Consider the following 18,667-nt stretch of genomic DNA (forward strand, 5'->3'; position numbering starts at 1 on the left):
GACTAGCGCCACTTTCCTTTTCTGCTTTAAACGCGGAAGAGAAATGAAGTTTCGCTTCGCAAAAACGTAAAAAACAAGCAGCGCGTGCTAGTGCTATTAATGAAATGCATTTTTACCTGTTTCAAACGCTGCCTATGAATTTTCTGCGCCCGTGGTGTCACCAGTCTTCTCGACGTTGCCGCTACTGTTGGGTGTGCGACAACTTTGAGTCGACAGCGCATATACTATATGCCAGAAGTGCGTTTCACTAGCGCATTTTACCAGAAAGAGTACTCTGCGAAATGCATGTACCGCATGTACTGCGATAAAAGAATAGTGTACTTAAAGCAAAAAAAAACTCACAGGACAGTTACGAGTGTTTAACGCGAATGCTTTCGCGTTAGCTGTGGTGTGGAAGCAAATAATTTTTATTGTGTTCGTGTCCAAACTACCAAGCTTGTCTCCTATGCCGGTGTCCACGTACTCCAACACGCGTCGCCTTTGCAAACATGTCTCTTCTGTCCTGATTTGTCACCCTGCACAGCAGCCATTAGAAATCTACAACTATACTAGCAGCCTGTACGGTGGTGGTGACATAACGAAACTTGTTGCAAGATCGTTTCCGCGGTGACAGGTGCACCACGCCTGAATAAATGACATAAATGAAAGCAGCTAAGAAAACCTTAGATATCTCGCAGCGGAATGCCTGATTCAGGCTGTTATTTGCTTTCCATCAGGTAATGCTTTGTCGCGAGGTCCAACTTTCTAAATTTCTTTAGTTTAGCGTAATTTATGCATGTTATGAAAGCAGAGCGAGAAAAAGCACAGATACACGACGGTCGCTCGTGCTCCATCTAAATGGTCCGCGTCTTGCATTTTACACTAAAACAATTTTTATAGCATCTTCGTGCTCGAAACATAATGTATCACTAACATCTGCTCCCCAGTTCGAGGCGTATATGCTCCAAGAAGTGGCCCTGACAGAAGGGTTCGATGTCATTTCGTTCTCGCAGTCTCGTGTTTTTGCGGTGCTTCGGGATGTCGCGAAAATATGTCCCTTACCCTTAGACTCACAGTACCGCTCTGTAGCTAAGGCTTTCGAGACAGAAGCACCTAAAGTACTTCCAGACAATCAAATCCGAGGCATTCAAATCCTCTTGTCCTTCCGATTCTCGTCGCCGTTTCTTGGACCCGGAGAAGGTGGCAGCAAACGGGAAAACTCGCGTGTTCTTTTCTCCATTTTGAAATATCGCGGTTACTTAGGACCCTTCAGGGCTGGATGAAATCCGGGGCTTAGCTGACGGCCGGACGGCGGGTGATAACTGGCGGCGGCTCTGCGTGGATTCGGAGCAGCGATCGGTGCGAAGCTGGGCCAAGACGAGCTGGCGTGGCTGTGTCACCGGATGCTTATGGCTGGTCTGAGGGAAAAGCCCGGTGGCCACAGAGCTTTCCCGCGCTTCCCGAAATTAGGCGCGCATCGAGCGATCCTCAGGTAGTCTAATTAATCCACAGCATGCCCCTGTTAGCCTTAATTGCGCCAAAGGTAATTATGGTGAATTCCACGGGCGTGTTCCGGAGCAGTCTTGCGGCGGCGGTGGTGCGTGATCAGACGGGCTAGTGCTGCGAGAAGCGCTATTCCTGGAGAGAGCCATCTGTCCCCCACTCCCCCACATTCTCCCCCAATCCCAATCTCCCCATCGTGCCCTTGGGTCGGTGTCGCTTCGACGTTACACTGGAAGCAAAGCCGAATGTAAGCAGTTAGTACCTTATGGGCGACAGCCAGTCGAAATCCTCCAATTTCAGGGCCCCGGTTCCAGTGCCGGACAGCTTACAGGCAGCTTGATGAGCTTCAAAGTACCTCTTCTGCGAAGAAAACTAACAGCTTTTTTTTTCTCTTTACCTCCCGCCGGCTCTCTCACTCTTCGCGCGTTGACAGAGAGGCACCGCGTCCGCGCAAGCGTCCGCTTTTACCCGAATAATGCTCTCACCGATTACATCTTCCTAGGCTTAACGATTTCATTAAAAATGAGGCAGGTACTTGCTGCGAAAAAAGGCGGGGCGGGAAAGAAAGATATGACGAAATTTCGTAAATGGAGGCTCCAGCCGCCCTTCAATACACCGATATATTGTTGTTTTCTTTCGCTCCCAGCGCTTTTGCGGCGGAGCCAGCGAAGCGTGCGTAATCACAAGTGCTATTTAGACAAGCCCTGCTACAGCCTCTTTCTATTCCTTTTTATTCCCACCAAAAAGTCGATAACCGCGCTGCGCTTCCTAGCCGAAGGAAGTCCAGGGAGGAGAGATCCAATTTGTTTTCGCGACATAAGCCTTCTCGATCAGCGGAGTGTTTGTTCTGCCCCTTCTCCTGCTACCCGGGGCAGCACTGGGCTAGCTGAAGCTGAAGGCAGCTGACTCATGGTGATTTCCACCTATTGTGCTGAAACAAAAGCTCAGGCAGCTTCATCCGGTTGGCGTGATTGTCCCCTCTTCCCTCCGCCAAGTGGCGGCCTTTCATACCCGTTGCACCTTCAGTGCTCTCATTAGAGAGATTTAGAATAGGGGGACCCTATCAGTTACACGAATAGGGGAGAGGCGGGGCGGCAGTGTGCATGCGCCGAACAATAACGCACCCCGGGTGATTGCCGTGCGCATGCGCACTGGCGCACAGCCATTCCCCTATACCCCTAGTCGACAGAGTCCCCCAATTCTAAAACTCCCTATTGAGAGCACGCATGCTGTCTGGCATCGATGGCGTCAACAAATTTTGAACGTTCCAGTCGAAAAAGTGGATGTTACCTCAAGGGGGCAATAATTGCATCACGATACAAATCAATCACCTGTCCTCCCCCCTTCAGCAGGACAATTTCATTATTTTTCTTGGGGGCGTCCACTAGATGAATGTCGCCTCACCCCCTCCTGTTTATTTTTCTATTAACACGTAGTGTTGAAGGGCCCCTTGTTCGGAAAATTTGGTGTCGGCGTTGTGATCAGAAAAATCACGAGCATGACTCTAGCAGGTGGTGCCCAGAGAGCAACCAAGTAGGCAGGCGGGCCACCTAGGTCACGTGTCCTTGCGGCTTGATCACAACCTGCCCACCGGATAGTGAGCGAACTGCCCACCGTGGCAGTTAAATTAATGATTGGTGTCTCGGGAAGGGCAACCTGGGCCGCACAAAGCCCACCGCTGGGAGCACCTGCTATCGCAGGGCAGTGGCGCATCGCTTAACCGCTGCACCCCTGCGCCAGGAGGGGTATGAGGACTTCCAGGCATCTATGAATGTAAAGCAGAGAATGACCTTTTCCATATGTGGGAAATAACCCAAAACGTCATGATGTCATACCCTAAAGCCGGAGCTAAAATGTCCTTATTTTTTTAGCGGGCTTCGAAATGTGATTGCTCGTGGGAGATCTTAACGTGGTATCGCTGTTGTAAAAAAAATAAATCGGAGGGGACACTTAAGCTCCGCCTTAAGGGCATGATGCGATAGCGTAAAGGGTTAATTCTCATATATGCAAACGGTCATTCACTACACTCATATATCCTGGGAGTCTTCATACTCCTCCTGGCGCAGCGGTGCAGCGGTTAAGCGATGCGCCACCACCCTGCGGCGGCAGGTGCTCCCAGTGGTGGGCCTTGTGCGGCCCATGTTGCTCTTGACGAGCGACCAGTCGCTAATTCAACTACCGCCTGACACGGTGGGCAGTTTGATCGCTATCCAGGGCCAGGTTGTGATGACTCTGCACGATCACGTGACCTAGATGGCCCAGCTGCCTCCTAGGTTGCTCTCTGGCACCAGCTGCCAGAGTCATGCTCGTCATTTTTCGCTCACAACGCCGACAATAGATTTTCTGAACAGCGCTGCCTTTAAGGTTATCGCGTTAAAATTCACAGGCGAGCAGTGTGATTCATGCAGCAGCGCATGCGTTAGCATTAGTGTTCGCACTTGACCACGCAGATGTTCAGACCGCGCGAGTGGGTGGCGTGCTCCAGTCCATCGAATCACCGTGTGACACGCCGTACCCCCTTCCCACTCCCTACTTTATACTTTGAATGGCGACCGCCGTTCCCTTCTCGCCACCCGTCCTCACCCATCGCCTCCCACCCCTTCTTCCCTCTGCAACTATTTCTTTCCCTCACTTATCTCCTCTGAAAGCGGAGAGACTTCGCTCTTTGCTTGGCCTCCTCTCCACCGAGGCTTCAGACGCCAACTTCGCTGCGAAAATGGGCGTTGTTAGGCTTCGCCACCGCCGTGTGGGCAAACCGGCGCGCCTGCAGTGGACTCCACCACAGGCCGCCGATGAGTCAGTAAAGGAGTCGACGCGGGGTCGACCTTCGGCGTAGCCGCGGCGGCGACAGTAGACAGCATCCTTTCTCCTCTCTGCGGGAAGAAAAGGGGACCGGCTCAACCTCGCACCTCGGCAGTGCGCCCAATAGCATGGCACCGGACAACGCCGTGGAAAACAAACGTCCCGCCTCTCCTTGCCGAGAACGGCAACGGCGGGCGAGACAGGTCGTCTTTTCCCAAGCTTCCTGCGGATAAGAGAGGACGACCTTGGAAGTGTTGACCTTCCAAGAAATGGAGTTGAGTGGTCAAGGTCCCGGTCAAGGTCTCGGCTTCTGTGTTACGGTGTCATCATCGACGAGACAATCGGAACACGGGATCTCGCTACCAGATCCACTGCGAAGGGACAACGGTGCCTCCTCTTGCAGTGGGCGTATCCCCAAGCCGGCTTGAGGGATGCTTGACTGGACACTCCCCGAGTGCCGAGATTCCCCAGCTAGAGAACTAGGGACCTGAGAGGGGGCATAAAATCCGCCGCATGATCATGTTAGAGGGATTCGCTCAGATACTTCTTGTTTAGTACGTGCTGATGTAAATATGTAAATAAGCTTGGAAACTCTTCAGCGCCCTCCGGCTCTCCCTACCACGTCTCTAACTTCCTCGTACCCTCTCCGGCCCGACCATGCTACCCGCGTCCCAACAGCGGTCTTTTACTGACGCATTAATGAGCGTAGCACAAAAATCTCTTCCCCCCCCTCCTCCAGGATCACACTGCACCGAGAAATGACGATCTCCTCTATCTCCAGGGAAGGTAGAGAAGAATAAGGGAAAAAGTTCGCAAGCGATGCGAAGGCCGATACCAGAGTGCTGCAACTTCAAAAATGCGTCTAAGGGCCTCGTAGTTCATAGAAAATGCAATTCGCAACAAATTGGGCTTAAAAAACTGTTTTTGGGAACACTGTTTTACTGAATAATTTTTATATGATCAGGCACCATGGCTTGTCGTGGAACGCCTTTCACATTGGATAAGAGAGGCTGTGCGTACAAGGAGAGTTCACACTGCGAACTGCTTAATTTATATGGGAGTGGCTTTTGCGGATGAATTATAGCTGATGAGGAACGCTGTAGAAACAAAGCGCGCTGTCGGAAACTCGTACCCACTGTAGCAATATACGTCGATTCCTTGTCCATTATTCACATTGTTCTTTTTTTTCAGCAGTATCGACTACTGCTGTCAGTTGGCTCTTTACTGTCGAACATTCATTACACGGAAAAACATATAAACAAACGAAACAACGAACAAATAAACACTTGGTTCAAAAAACCTGCGGCAAGCAGACGCTGCTGTGTAGCTCAAAAACTATAGCAACCAAGTTCTCTTTCACTCCAGGCTCTATTCACAAACCAGATGCATCTCTCTGACTAGTCGCGTGCTTTCGCTCCATCCCAGGCGGGACGCTAAGAATTTTCGAACAAAAGTCTGAGCCTCTCCGTTTTGCCCTCTACTTTGTTTTCTGCCGCGATAGGAGTTGTTTACGACAGACACTGGGCCCGCGCGTGACCCCGAGGGAGCTGCGCCCGCAAAACACGCCGCGGCGCATGGGAGTAACGCGCCAAATCGACTTGAGCCTAAACGAGCCTCACGAATCTCCCGCCACGCTGGCTCCCCGCTGCCTTCAGTTGAGCAGCTCCTCGGGTCCGGCCGGCGGGCGCAGTAATGCCAGTAAAGCCAGAGGGGCCCCGGTGTTCCCGCGAAGCAGTCCTCCCGGGGACCCGACGGCGGTGCGGGACAGAAGGAAAGGGCCGACGAGAGACTCTGACACAAGCATGCACTCGCCTCCACGCGTGCAAAGAGTGCGCGTTCTCGCAGTTACCGGATTTTCGGCTCGAATCAAGCGAGAGCTTCTCTCGCGGCGGCTGCGCGCTCAATGCTGCCGCGCTCTTCGCGTGGCCCGTAATCCCTTTCGGTCGCTGCGTCGGCGGGAAAGCGCGCGAAAACTGAGAGGACATTCGTTAGAAATGCACGCGCTCGCGCGTGCACCATCGCCTTCACCATTTCGCCGGCTGCCGAGGTTTCGCCGAGCGCACTTTGCGTTACCGTTCAACGGGGCGAGCCGCTGCACTTCGATGAACTCTGCAGCTTTGAGGGAAAACGGCGGATGCGCGGTGGGAGACTTCTAGCTCGAGAGTGCGCGCGACATGAAAACGCGCCAGCGGCACGCAGTTTAGAAAGCTCTCCATGTCAGCGTTTAGCAAACTTTGCTCACCGGTGTGTTATGCAAACGGCGTCGGATCCACTCGTGGCAAGGGTCAGTTTCAATGCGGAGCAGAGGCTCCCCTGAATGATGCTCGCTCAGATGAGCGTTTGACGACCCATGCAGGCGGGGCGTTATCCCCCTTCGCACCATTCTCTTCCACTCCTAATTCTTTTCCCCTACTCTTTCGACGACACTCGATACTGGAAGCAATACACTCGCAGCTATGTAAAAGCCACTCCCCCCTCCACGCTTCCCGTTTCCCGCTTCCCGCTCCCCGCTCCCCTCTGTTTGCCCACCGCGGCGGGGCCGACGGTGCTGCCTAACGCTCGTCGACCGCTAATTCATTCACAGCTTGTCATCTCCCACGCAAATGAGGCTCCCGCAGTGAATGGAATATATCCCCTGTCACCGTCTCCCACTAACAAAAGATGTCCGCAATTGTCTGCCCCATAGAAACGTTATTATTTGTTGACTTCTCTTTTCTTCCACAGCCACAGGCCAGCGGTTCTTCTCATATGTCTTTCCTTTTTGCGCCCCACCCCAACCCAGCTTCGCGAAACGAAATATCCACTTCTTTCGTCGCCCGTTGGAGCGGGAATCTCTTGTGGCCGACTCCGTTGTCTTCATGGCAGCCTCTGCCTCGAACGCAGCAATAAGTGCGTTAGCTTTCCCAGAAGGAAATGAAGCTTCGTAGCACTTCTCATGTGACGCGAAATGAACTCGCACAATGGTCTCACAAAAGTTGGCACACTAATTCAGAGAAACAAAGGCGAAACAACGCTCACGCTGCGATGAAAAGCTGAAAACTGCGCAAGAGATTTCACCGCGCATTCGAGATACATGACGCAACGATATAATTTTTCTCATGCGCGCGCACCGTACAAAACAAAATAAAAGCTCATAACAGTTATATTCTTCTTTTAAACTTCTCCGTCGAAAAGTTAGTGCACTATGAAAGCGCGCCATGGATTGTGCGAAATGCCCGCCCTCGTGCTCGCAGCACACACGACATAGATACTTTCCTTTTTGGGAGCCCTGTTCGGGTCGCGATCCCTCGCTTTGAAAAGTCAAAAGCCGGGCCTTCAACCGCATACAACGAGCTTCGTTTTCGTTCCGAGAACCGGGTCACTAATATGGCTTTATTGAATAGAATATACATTTCGTTCTTCTCGGACGAGCATCCTCCGACTTTTCGAGCTACATGTGCCGAATCTTAAAATTTTTTTTAAGCCCCGCGAAAAAAAATATATTGTAAACGTCCAATGTGTCTATGGTTTCGTCGCACTTGTTAATAGAAGTAAGGCTTAATGAGAAATGTGAGAGCATTTAGAAATGGAGATATAAATGTAAGGGATAGCGCTGAAATTTCTTTTTCTTCTCCAGCTTTGAAGGTTACGGGGAAATAAAGTTGCTGTGGGGCTGCGTTCAAGTAGATGCTAATGAGTGATTACTTTGTTGTTTGTGCCATGGGTTCGTAACTTTACCGACTTTGCGCGGAGCATCGTGCCCTTTTAACCGCAAACCGCTGAAAACATAAGTGTCGGGCAGGTCCTCCGAAGGATAATTCCACGCCGAAGAGAATACGTGTGCAGTCGTGGTGGCAGTGACCCCGAAGTAAATTCATTTCGGCCACATCCGTTCGACTAACCTGCGGCCTATGCCGTAACACCGTATACAGCTGCGACGTATAGTATATTATACGCTATGCTGAGCCGCATCGTGTGCGTAGACTGGCTCCACTTTGCCACCAAACCTCCAGTGCAGCGTTGACTTCCCTTCGTGGCGCACACGCGCCGATGATCGCAGTGGTGCGGCATTCGCGGCAACTCTGCCGCACGCGGTGCTGCGGGCGAAATCGTTAAGGCTGCTTCTCGCGGCACAAATGGCTCTAATGAGGGAGAAAAGGAAATGGTTCCCAATCAAGGCCACCGCCCGTGCAGCGCGAGCGCATCCAAACCAGATCGAATGTATAAAATGTTAATCCTCTCCATCTCATCGGCGAATGATCTCTCTAATTTAATTATAGAAGCTAATTAGAATCTTATGCTTCGCGCCACTTCCATTAGCGCAACCATAATGGCAGGACTTAGCACGAGCTTCGTTTTGCTTGCTGCTTCTTCAGTTTAAGTGACCAGGCTTCGCACACGGCGCGGAGTCTACCTTCGACAAAAGCTTGACTACGGTTTCCCGGATACTTATGCTGCGGACAGCATGCGCGGGAGGCAGTAGCGCTTGCTACGAAGCAAGAAGAAGAAACTGTTTTCTTGGAGCTTTGCGTACATGCGGATTCCGCATCTGCGAGCCCAAGTTTGTCTGAGAAGACACGCTCGGGAGCCATGGCTGCCTGAGTGAAGAGCGAGGAAAAAAGAAACGGTTTTTTCCTCTGTCATCTTCCAAAGCAGGTTAAACGATCATCAAAAAAAAACTGTGAGCACATAAAAAGTGTTTTACATCTACTCTGCCTGGTAAAACGTAGAGCCTACACCACGAACGTGTCGCAGACTGCGACTTGAGATCACTCAACCGCGACAGGCCAGTAGTATAGTAGCGTAGCTGTGAACGGCAAAAAAGAAAGTGAAGAAGGAAGTGCACGGGCCAGTCGACTGTCACTAACTCAGGAGTGGTTTATGGTCAAGTGACCACGAACCACTCCTTTGTCTCTGAGGTTTTTACTCTGTTCCCGGTAATGAATGTGCTTGGCTAGGCCGTGCGCAGCAATGCCTACGCCCGCTATCAGCGAAAGTCAGGCGTCATGATGCGCATTTCCTTCCCGTCTTTTTTTTTCTACAACACACTGCTTAACGCACGCTCTTCTCCTATCGTCCCGAGAAGGAGCAGGAAACAGCCATCTGTTGCCAATAAATTAATTAATTCATTCATTCGTTCATTCATTCATTCATTTTTATCAACAGAGCAGCAACTAATCGTGAAGAAAATTAAAGGACAACTGAAGAGGTTTTAGAATTCTATGAGTTTAAACGAGCCGAATGTGAGAAACTTACTGGTAAAGCATGCGAAATCTTATTTGCGCTAGCATTTGAAATGGTGTTGTAATATCCGAGCAAAGCGGCGTCAGCGCACAGGCTTCTCTGCAGCGCACAGCGAAAGGCACAGGCCGCAACGATGACGTCACGTACGGCGGCGCTAAATTTCCAGCGAAGAAGCGGTTGTTTGAAGGAAGGAAACGAATGGCGCCGAAGGTGAAGCTCAAGAAGCATTGTTTGGTGGCATCGGAAGACGCACGGCAGCATGCAGACGAAGGCAGCGGAGATCTGAAGTTTCGGCAACAATGACGTCACCACGAGTTCCCCTCACTCCTCCAACGCAGTGAGGAGAAGCCTGAACATCGTCGCGGTTTTGATCGGTGACGACACTTCATTTTAAACGCTAGAGTAAAACTACTTTGCATGCTTTACCTAGAAGCTTCGTAAATTGGAATTCTTGAATAACCTTGAATTCGCAAATAAACATTTCACCTTCTCCCTAAGTCATAAAGGATGGCAGACGGCCGGCTGGAAGAAGCGGAAGAATACGCCAAAGATAGTGTCACGCGGGCCCGTGCAGTGATCAGAAACGGCCTCCACCAAAAATAAAAGCAAAGCTCTCTTTAAGTGCATTTTGCACTTGACAATTGCACATTCCTCGAAATACTAGCACGTGTCCGTGAGTGAATCCAGCGATATATTGTGCAAATCCACAGTGGTGCAGTTTTGTTCGGTTTACTCTACCTACGGTGGTTCTTCCGCCCGTGACGCAGGACTTCGAAATATGACGCAAAATGTTCTGATTGCCTTTTCAGCAATTTTACCTCTTGTGCTTTCCAGGTATAAGACCCTCCAAGGTCATGCAGTATATGTTTTTTTCGGTCTCTGTCTCATGGCACCATCCACCATGTCAGCACGCTAGAGCCGTTTATCCACATCCTGCCCCTATTCCTATGCACCCGCGCTTTTTAACGCGACAGCGTTAAGGAGCTCGTGTCGCAGAAAATACGGCGTCGTCGGCGGCGTCGTTGGCCGCGAGCGAAAAATTCTCAAAAATTCCCTCAGAAGGAACCAAGTAGGCAGGCGGGCCACCTAGGTCACGTGTCCTTGCGGCGGCATCACAACCTGCCCACCAGGTTGTGAGAAAACTGCCCACCGTGGCAGTTAATGATTGGTCGCTCGGGAAGAGCAAGTTCGGTCGCACAAGGCCCATCGGTGGCACCACCTGCCATCGCAGGGAGGTGGCGCATCGCTTAACCGCTGCACCAGTGCGCCAGTAGGGGTACGAGGACTCCCAGGGATCTATGAACGTAATGTAGAGAATGACCAAATCTGCATATGTGGGCATTAACCCACTACGCTCTGTTGACATGCCCTTAAGGCGGAGCTTGAATGTCTCCACCAGATTTTTTTTTTTCTCAAACAGCCATAGACGGGAAAGGCCTGTGCACTGACGTCATACTCTACACAAGAATGTCAATGCTAAAACCTTCCGGTAATTGTGCATAATGTTACCCCTCATGTAAAACGCTTTGTTATCGGCGTCTGAAGGGTAAAATAAATAAATGAGCAAATAAATACTAGGCATTCTTCACGAACATGCTACCGGCTGCATATAAACCGCATATAATGAAATAAAATTATAGAGGTAACATTTTCAGTCAAATCCAATACACTCAAATAAAGGAAATAGATTCCAAAGGAAGGTAAAAATCATCCACAGGGCGCATCTGATTATTGCAAGCGGAAGGCAAACAATCGCCAAGATGGCTGGAACACTTCAGCATTAGTAAGTTGATTCCAGTCCGTTTCTATCGTTGCAAGGAATTAGCACTAGTGAGAAAGTTATTGTGTCTGAGATAAGCGGTTATTATTAAATTACGAGCCGCCGCGGTGGCTCAGTGCCCATTGTGGGCTGCTATGTGCACATAATAAAGTTTTTCCTGGTTTGTATAAGGTGTTTTTGAGTTTAAGAGGCTAAACTGAAAATGCTCGCCTACTTCGCTTTTTGTGCAAGCAAAGAACCGCAGGTGATTGGAAATACGACCTCCATTACGGCATGCCAAACAGCTCGCACTATTGCTTGGCTAAAAAAAAAAAGAAGCAATATTTAGTAAATATTATTAGTCTATGGCCCTGCCTTGTTGCGAAACCAGGGGAAAATATAGACTAGCGAAATACATCTTGTATTGCTCCTTAATTATCTTTGGTTAAGATTTGTTCTGTAACAATCGTTCTTTACTTTGCTGTTTTTGAAGGTGTACTAAAGCGGAATCTGAACTCGTCTTTTTACCGCAGGAACTCTATCTACACGTTCTGGGAATTCTTAGAAACTTCGAATTATTGTCCTGTGCGGCCGATTGCCCTAATTAAATCGGATTAATCGTCCCGGATCCCGCCTTTTTTTTTAACTCAACGCGGTAGGTAGGCGGAGTCAACCAACGCGTCAGCCAGCCCCATGGCGGTGTGCCTCTCTGCCGTGGGCGGAGTCTACGTGTATTTTTTTTTCTGTGGGCCTAATTTGCGTCTATATTGTCTGTGACGGAAACTGTTTATTCAGAGAAACCTAAAAAAAACAAAATAAAGGTGAAAGCGAAGCCGCCACTGGACTGGCTGAAAGGCATTCCACGCGTTGGTTTACTCCACCTACCTACCGCGTTGAGTTAAAAAAAAAAGGCGGGAGCCGGGGGATTTAATCCTATTTAGTTAGGGCAATCGGCCACACAGGACAATGATTCGAAGTTTCTAAGAATGCCTGGAACGTGTAGATAGAGTTCCCGCGGTAAAAAAGAGGACTTAAGATTCCTCATTAGTGCACCTTTAGAAATGCATTTACTGGCGTCTTTGCGCAAGATTTTGGAAACGAAACGCAGTTTTCTTTCGCACGCTGAGAAGTGGAGTAGTATTAGCTATTTTAAATAGACTTAAAATATTGCTGCATAATCTATTATTTCTAGTGCTAGTAATATTAAACAAGTAGACGAATCATGAAAGCGAAAAGTCCAGTGTGCTTAGGGGAATCCTAAAGGGGGAGTAGATTCGAAAGAAGAAGGTCATTACTTAACAGTAATTTACAAAGGTATACTTCAGCTTGCAGAGCCACTGACTCGGACAGGGTGTGGGTCCACGCTTGAACCCTCGCACCAGGAAGAATTTTTCGCCAACCACAAAGTTTCAGTAGAAGCTATTAGCTTTGCTTTGTCACCGTATGCTGCGCTTAGTGGATGGTAATGTGTAATTGCTCCTTTATTACGGAGAAAGAAATGTTTGGTAGCTCTTCATAGAAAAAAAAATGAAAGTGTAGTGCTAGCATCACTTCCTGCGTAACCTAAGTGCTTGCTACAATTAAAACTGATAGCAGTCCAGAGTACTCCATACTTCTGGAAAGTTACAGAGCTCAGAAAATATCATTTGTGAATAAAAATACAACTATTTAGACGGCTCGTTATTAATTACTATACTCTTAAACACTATTCTTTAGGTTATTGAAAATTTCCCTTAATTTCTTGCAAGTTTCTTCTTGCCTATGTGCTAGATGACTAAGCATGATATGTTATTATAGCCTTTTTTTTTTCCAGAGTTCTCCTTCAAGATTTTGATAGAAACTAACCTCGAAAGCCCATTTCAAGACCCGCATCTCCTCTCCTTTGTTTGAGCTAACGGTGGCGCAACTACATTCTGTGCGCAACAAGGAAAAATGGCCAATTTCTTCCAGCTGCCTGCTTCGGTAATCAGAGTTTGCTAAGAAAGTTTCTCTGAAATCTGCGAAGCGCCTGCTGTAGGCGACTTAGCATGTAAGCCGACGCTATCCTTTTTCTCGAATGCGCACAGGGGTAGGCGCCTGCTTCGCTGAGTGCACGGCACTTCGTGGTACACGCAAGCTGTCAAGATTTATGTATGGTCTAGACGGGCAGCGGTGGCTTATACAAGCCGATTATGGCGCAGCGGTAACGTCTGCCGCGGCATTCCGCCAAACGGCAAGGCTTACGGGGAAGCTGCGGACGCCGCTGAAAGAAAGCATTTCCATGTTTTGAATCCACTGTTCAGGAGATAAAGTGGAGCGGAAATTTCTCACCTGAAGAAAACATACGAAGCCTGAGGCCAGCACGAGCATTTTGAGCGAGAATGTATTTTTGAACGGAATTGAACACAGAACATTTTTCAGTTCAATTCAAATCTCCTGTAGCTGTGCGTTTTACAGGAGGGCAAAAGGAAAATCAAAGAGATTGCGAATTAGAGAGTTTAGAGGCTCTCTACACCACCTGAGGTGGCGAAGACTTCCCTTCTCTTTTTGAATGCTCTTGCAGCGTGTTTGATTAAAGCTTTCTTGTCCAGAGATTTGGTACGTCTTAACGCCTAGTAGGCTTCATGAAGCTTCAACGCGAGCTGAAGGTTGTTGCATCAACCGGCATTGGGTCACTTCCAGAACTCGGCAGCAGGTTGCGGTTCTGTCTGTTGCGTGCCAGGAAATTGCGAAGCATTGCTCACTGTCATGGGCCAACGGACGCTGTCTCGATGATACGCCAGAAGAGCCCTTTCAAAGCCGAATGATTTTCGGCTTCTCTGTTAATGGCTTCTCTCTTCACCTCACGCACGCCTACGGGGAATGATGTGTGCACAAGCCCATCCCAAGAAAGCGTCTGTCGCACAGAACGATAACGGCAACGCCGCACTTGAGCATGCGGTACAGTCGGGTGGCCATCCGTCTTCAATAAGAGATTAACGCTCTGAGGCCGTCGAAAGCTAGGCAGTGAAGCAGTCCCAGTTGCGTCACTTCGGTTTCTGACCTTTTTTTCTATCTCCCTTTCTTTCCCTCCATGCGCTTTGTAATAGCAATAGACCCCAATTATTTGCTCATTGTATACGTTTCTGACGATATGAGTATACAAATATGCGGATATGCGTGTAATTTTCATTTAGTTGTCCCATTTAGCTGCCTCAAAATCTGCAGGCATTTGTTGCCTTGTGCAGCCATGAAGCCAATGTGAACGATATTCCTTCTTTTGTTTTTCTTCAAACATTCCCTCACTTTCAGTGCCAATTTTTTTTTTCACGCCAGTTTTCAAAAGGCTGCGTTTGGCCGACGCACAAAACGAGGAAGTACGCCGTGACGTCCGCAGGTCAGACGACAGTGCAGCCCTTGTCACACTTGTGCAGAAAACGCCAGAAGTGGGCTCCGTCCTGCGCTGAAGAGAATTACATTGCTTTTTGGAAAACTAAGAACGAACCGCTGCCGATCCGCATTATGAAGCCAAGCTTAACCTAACCAACTATCAGCCTAGTTAACTCCAGCCGCGTTGAGTCCACTGCAGGGCAACGGCTCACCTCCAAGAGCACCAAGTTACCCCTGCGCTGCTCTCACCGCGACCACCCTTTCCTTGCCTATTTCTCAACCTCAGTGTTCCGCCTGATCCTCTGCCACCCGCGACACCATTTCTCACGCCTCGCCATCCAGTCTGCCGCTTTCGTGTGGCACCCGTTGTCTTTTCTACCATGCGTCCTGCTCCAAGTCCACTTCTTGCGGTATACGCACCAGCTGGAATATAATCAAATATCGCTTAGGCTCTAAATGCTGCTCGCTTCCTATCTCATCGCTGCACCAATAAGTATTCTCTTTATCACTCGCTGCGCCGTTGTTCTTACTGCCCCTGGAGGACACCCATGAATAGCGCTGCCACACCATTCGCGCATTCTGCTCAAGCGTGAATAGGGCTGCACATGTAATGCGTAAAAGCAGTCACGATGCGTCCCCATTTTGAATCAGCCACATCCATTCAGGAAATTCAGCTAGTGTAAGAGTTCGATTATGTTGGATATATATATATATATATATATATATATATATATATATATATATATATATATATATATATATATATATATATATATATATATATATATATATATATATATATATATATATATATATATATATATATATATATATATATATATATATATATATATATATATATATATTACAAAACAGGCCACGCAGTAATCGCGTCTTAGATGTTGTCGTGAAAGCGTGTTCCTTTTCTTTCTCCTTTTTCAGCCTGCTTTATTGAATACAATATTCGACAGCCTTTCATAGCGACGTGAAACGTATACAAGAATTCGTAAACCACTAAAAGAATATTTTCGTTAGTTTCCAGCAACAATTTCCCACATAGTGATTGAGCGTTCGGAAAGGTTAGTGAACCATATGTTATGAGACCAATCTGCAGCTTGCGAGACTTCTCTGTGCGTCGTGCTTGGAGGTAGAACAGTTTAAGCTTTTTTTTAGGTCTCTATATCAAACGACGACGCTCTCGTTAGACACTGCGAAAAAAAAAATGCCTAGATACTACAATTACTGATTAATTAATAGAAGTTATATTACAAAGGCAGTTACGTGAGTTTCGATAAATTACTGGTTTTTCAAGCAAAATACAGGAAAGCTTTGTTACTTTTTTACATCTACGACCTTTGACTACGTTCTCTACGAGCGGCGGACATTGCACAGCTGCTGCAGCCGTGTTGCTTGAATAGAGCTGACACATTTCGCAGACGCGAGAGAAGAAATGCAGGAATTGTACTCACACCCGGTGCACTTGCAGCAGCCTGTGTGAGTACAAGGTCTGCACAATGTGCACGTAGAAGAAGGCGCAAGGGCCGCGGAAAGCGAAACCAAGGTTCTGCATCCCGCATGGACGTGTCAGCGCGCCCGCGAATGTGCCGCTCGCGTTTCGCGGGCCAAGTGCGCTGACAGCGGCTGCGTGACGACGCCTCCATGATTAAAAGGAAGCACTTTCGCTCCAATTACGCGGCGCCAATCGGCGGCGAGATGCGGCGCGTGTTGACGCAACAGGTGGCGCTCGGCTTTCGCCCAAGAGGCCGGTGGCATGCGCAGGTGCCTCCTCACCCATGACGCGGACCCGGCCGGCGGAGCTCTCCCCCCCGTCGTCGTCCTCGCTGGGTCGCTCAGAGTCCTCGTCGCAGCCCCCGGCGTAATCCACGGTGTAATCCACGCTGCTCCTCTCGGCGGCGGCCGCGCACTCCCGCACTCGACCACTACCGCGCTTGCAAGACTCCCCGGCCGCTGCTACCCCAGTGACAAGTGACGCGCCAATCGACAAAGTTGCAAAGGTGCCGCGCTACCTGCGCCATCTGTCGCGCTCCCCGTGAAGCGGCCCGCGAGACGCCGCAGGAAACAGAATCGATCCGCCGCTTGGTTCTGGGCAGACGAAGAACGCTATCGCTTAATAGTTATTTAAAAGAGGGGAGATCCAAGGTTGCCCCCCCCCCCGGCGGCTAGGCCGGTTGGCCTCACCGGGGGACACGGCCCTTCCCTGAGTGGGAGGGCCGCTTCCCTTCTCGCACCTGGCGCTCCCTACGGAGTGGGGAAACGCTGGGGAGCTTACTGCCATCTCCACGGTCGACTCCGCGGCTGACGGCGGCGGTTCGGTGGACCATTTCAGTGCCTTAGCGAGCCGGGCATTAAATGTGGTCGCACGAAAGTACTGGGGTTAAGAAAAGAGCGCACCCTCGAGTAACTTCGCTGGTAGCGGGGCTTTCCGCTTGCTCCAGGGAGGAAGTAAAATGTCAACGGGCCGAATTGTTTTAGATTATCTGCACTTAATTTTTGCTTCTTGGACACATAGAGTACTTCCAGCGTAATTTGAACGTCTGCTCAAGACATTCCCAGGAAGCAGTTGGCTGCATGCTTTATATTTAAGGCAAAAGCCTTTTATGTCCCATTAGCAAAGAAACGCGGCGCCGTTGTAGGCGTTCAGAAAAAAGTGGACCAGGAAAACCCCAATGACGTCATCACCAAAAAAAAAGTTTCTTCCGAAAGTGCGAAGAATTGAACCAAGGAGCTTCAGAGTTCGATGATGATGATGCTAGGTTTTTATGGCGCAAAGGCATCTAAGGCCAAAGCGTGCCAACTTCAGATTTCGAGTTGAGCACGCGACCCTTGGGCCCGAAAACCGCGTTGCTTCTTAGCGAATAAAGTGTGTGCGTGGACCTAGTGTATGCGTTGCCTTACGAATGAATGCTAATGAGTAGGTGCGTCATTAGAAAGGAAGGGAAGAATATAAAAAATAATACTTTCGCCTTCAGGGCACGTAAGTAGTCTGAAGTGCCCTGCATAATTTTTAAATTACTACAATTTAACTTTAAAAATTATCTTTTAGATGTCAAGCTCGATTTCCACGACAACGAGCGCCTAGCTGCTGTGAGCTTACCCTACAGGCGCCTTGCATTACAGCTCGTGCCGCTCTAAGCATAGTCGTAGAATGTACAGCCGCGTTATCCTCAAATGGCGCACTCACTGAAAGGGGCCCGCGTTCTGCTGGAGCCAGTTTTTTTTTTTTTCGCCAGCACTAGCTCTTCACAGAAGCAGGCTTTACGGGCGCGGTCCTGAGATCAGTGGCTTGAAGTACCTCCAGAAAGTTAAACATCTGCCTATTCTCAGACGGCATGCTTGCATCCGCTAGAGGAAACGTTGCCGTCTAACAGCTGCGCAAAAACAACACACATAGATATGGTTGGAAACACGTTTGTAGTTCTAGATAACCGTACAGTCGCGGAAAAAAAATTCTGGATCGGGTGATCCGTAAACGAAGCCGATAGCTATATTATTAGCCACAGACTGGAAACCATAGTTGTGGAGGTGAAAGAACAGGACTTCAGCTTTAATCAACACAAGTCTGGTCTCCAGCCGGCGGATGATACTGGAGTTATCGGCTTATTTTACGGAGCGCGCGATCCAGAGACTTTTGTCCCCGACTGTGCATTCATGTATTGGAAGGAAGGAAGGAAGGAAAGAAGGAAGGGAGGAAGGAAAGAAGGAAGGAAGGAAGGAAAGAAGGAAGAGAGGGGGAAGGAAGGAAGGAAGAAAAGAAGGGATGAAGGAAGGGAAGGAGGGAGGGAGGAAGGAAGTGAGGAAAGAAGGAAGGAAGGGAGGAAGGAAGGAGGGAAGGGAGGGAGGGAGGAAAGAAGGAAGGAAGGGAGGAAGGAAGGGGAAGGGAGGGAGGAAGGAAGGAAGGGAGGAAAGAAGGAAGGAAGGGAGGGAGGAAAGAAGGAAAGAACGAAGGAAGGAAGGGAGAGAAGGAGGAAAGAAGGAAGGGAGGAAGGAAGGAAAGAAGGAAAGAAGGAAGAAAGGATGGGGGAAGGAAAGAAG

The 18,667-nt window shown here is 49.2% G+C and overlaps 1 protein-coding gene across 1 annotated transcript in view; it reads right to left on the reverse strand.

Annotated features, from left to right (window-relative positions):
* The window catches only part of cac (calcium voltage-gated channel subunit cacophony), a 530,251-nt gene extending 513,679 nt beyond the window's left edge, over positions 1-16,572 (reverse strand). The window contains exon 1 of the mRNA XM_077648390.1: positions 16,406-16,572. The gene's annotated coding sequence lies outside the window, so the exon portion shown is untranslated. The remainder of the gene's footprint in view (positions 1-16,405) is intronic.
* Between the last annotated feature and the right edge of the window lie 2,095 nt (positions 16,573-18,667).

This window comes from Amblyomma americanum, chromosome 1 (assembly GCF_052857255.1).
Source record: "Amblyomma americanum isolate KBUSLIRL-KWMA chromosome 1, ASM5285725v1, whole genome shotgun sequence".
Taxonomy (NCBI): domain Eukaryota; kingdom Metazoa; phylum Arthropoda; class Arachnida; order Ixodida; family Ixodidae; genus Amblyomma; species Amblyomma americanum.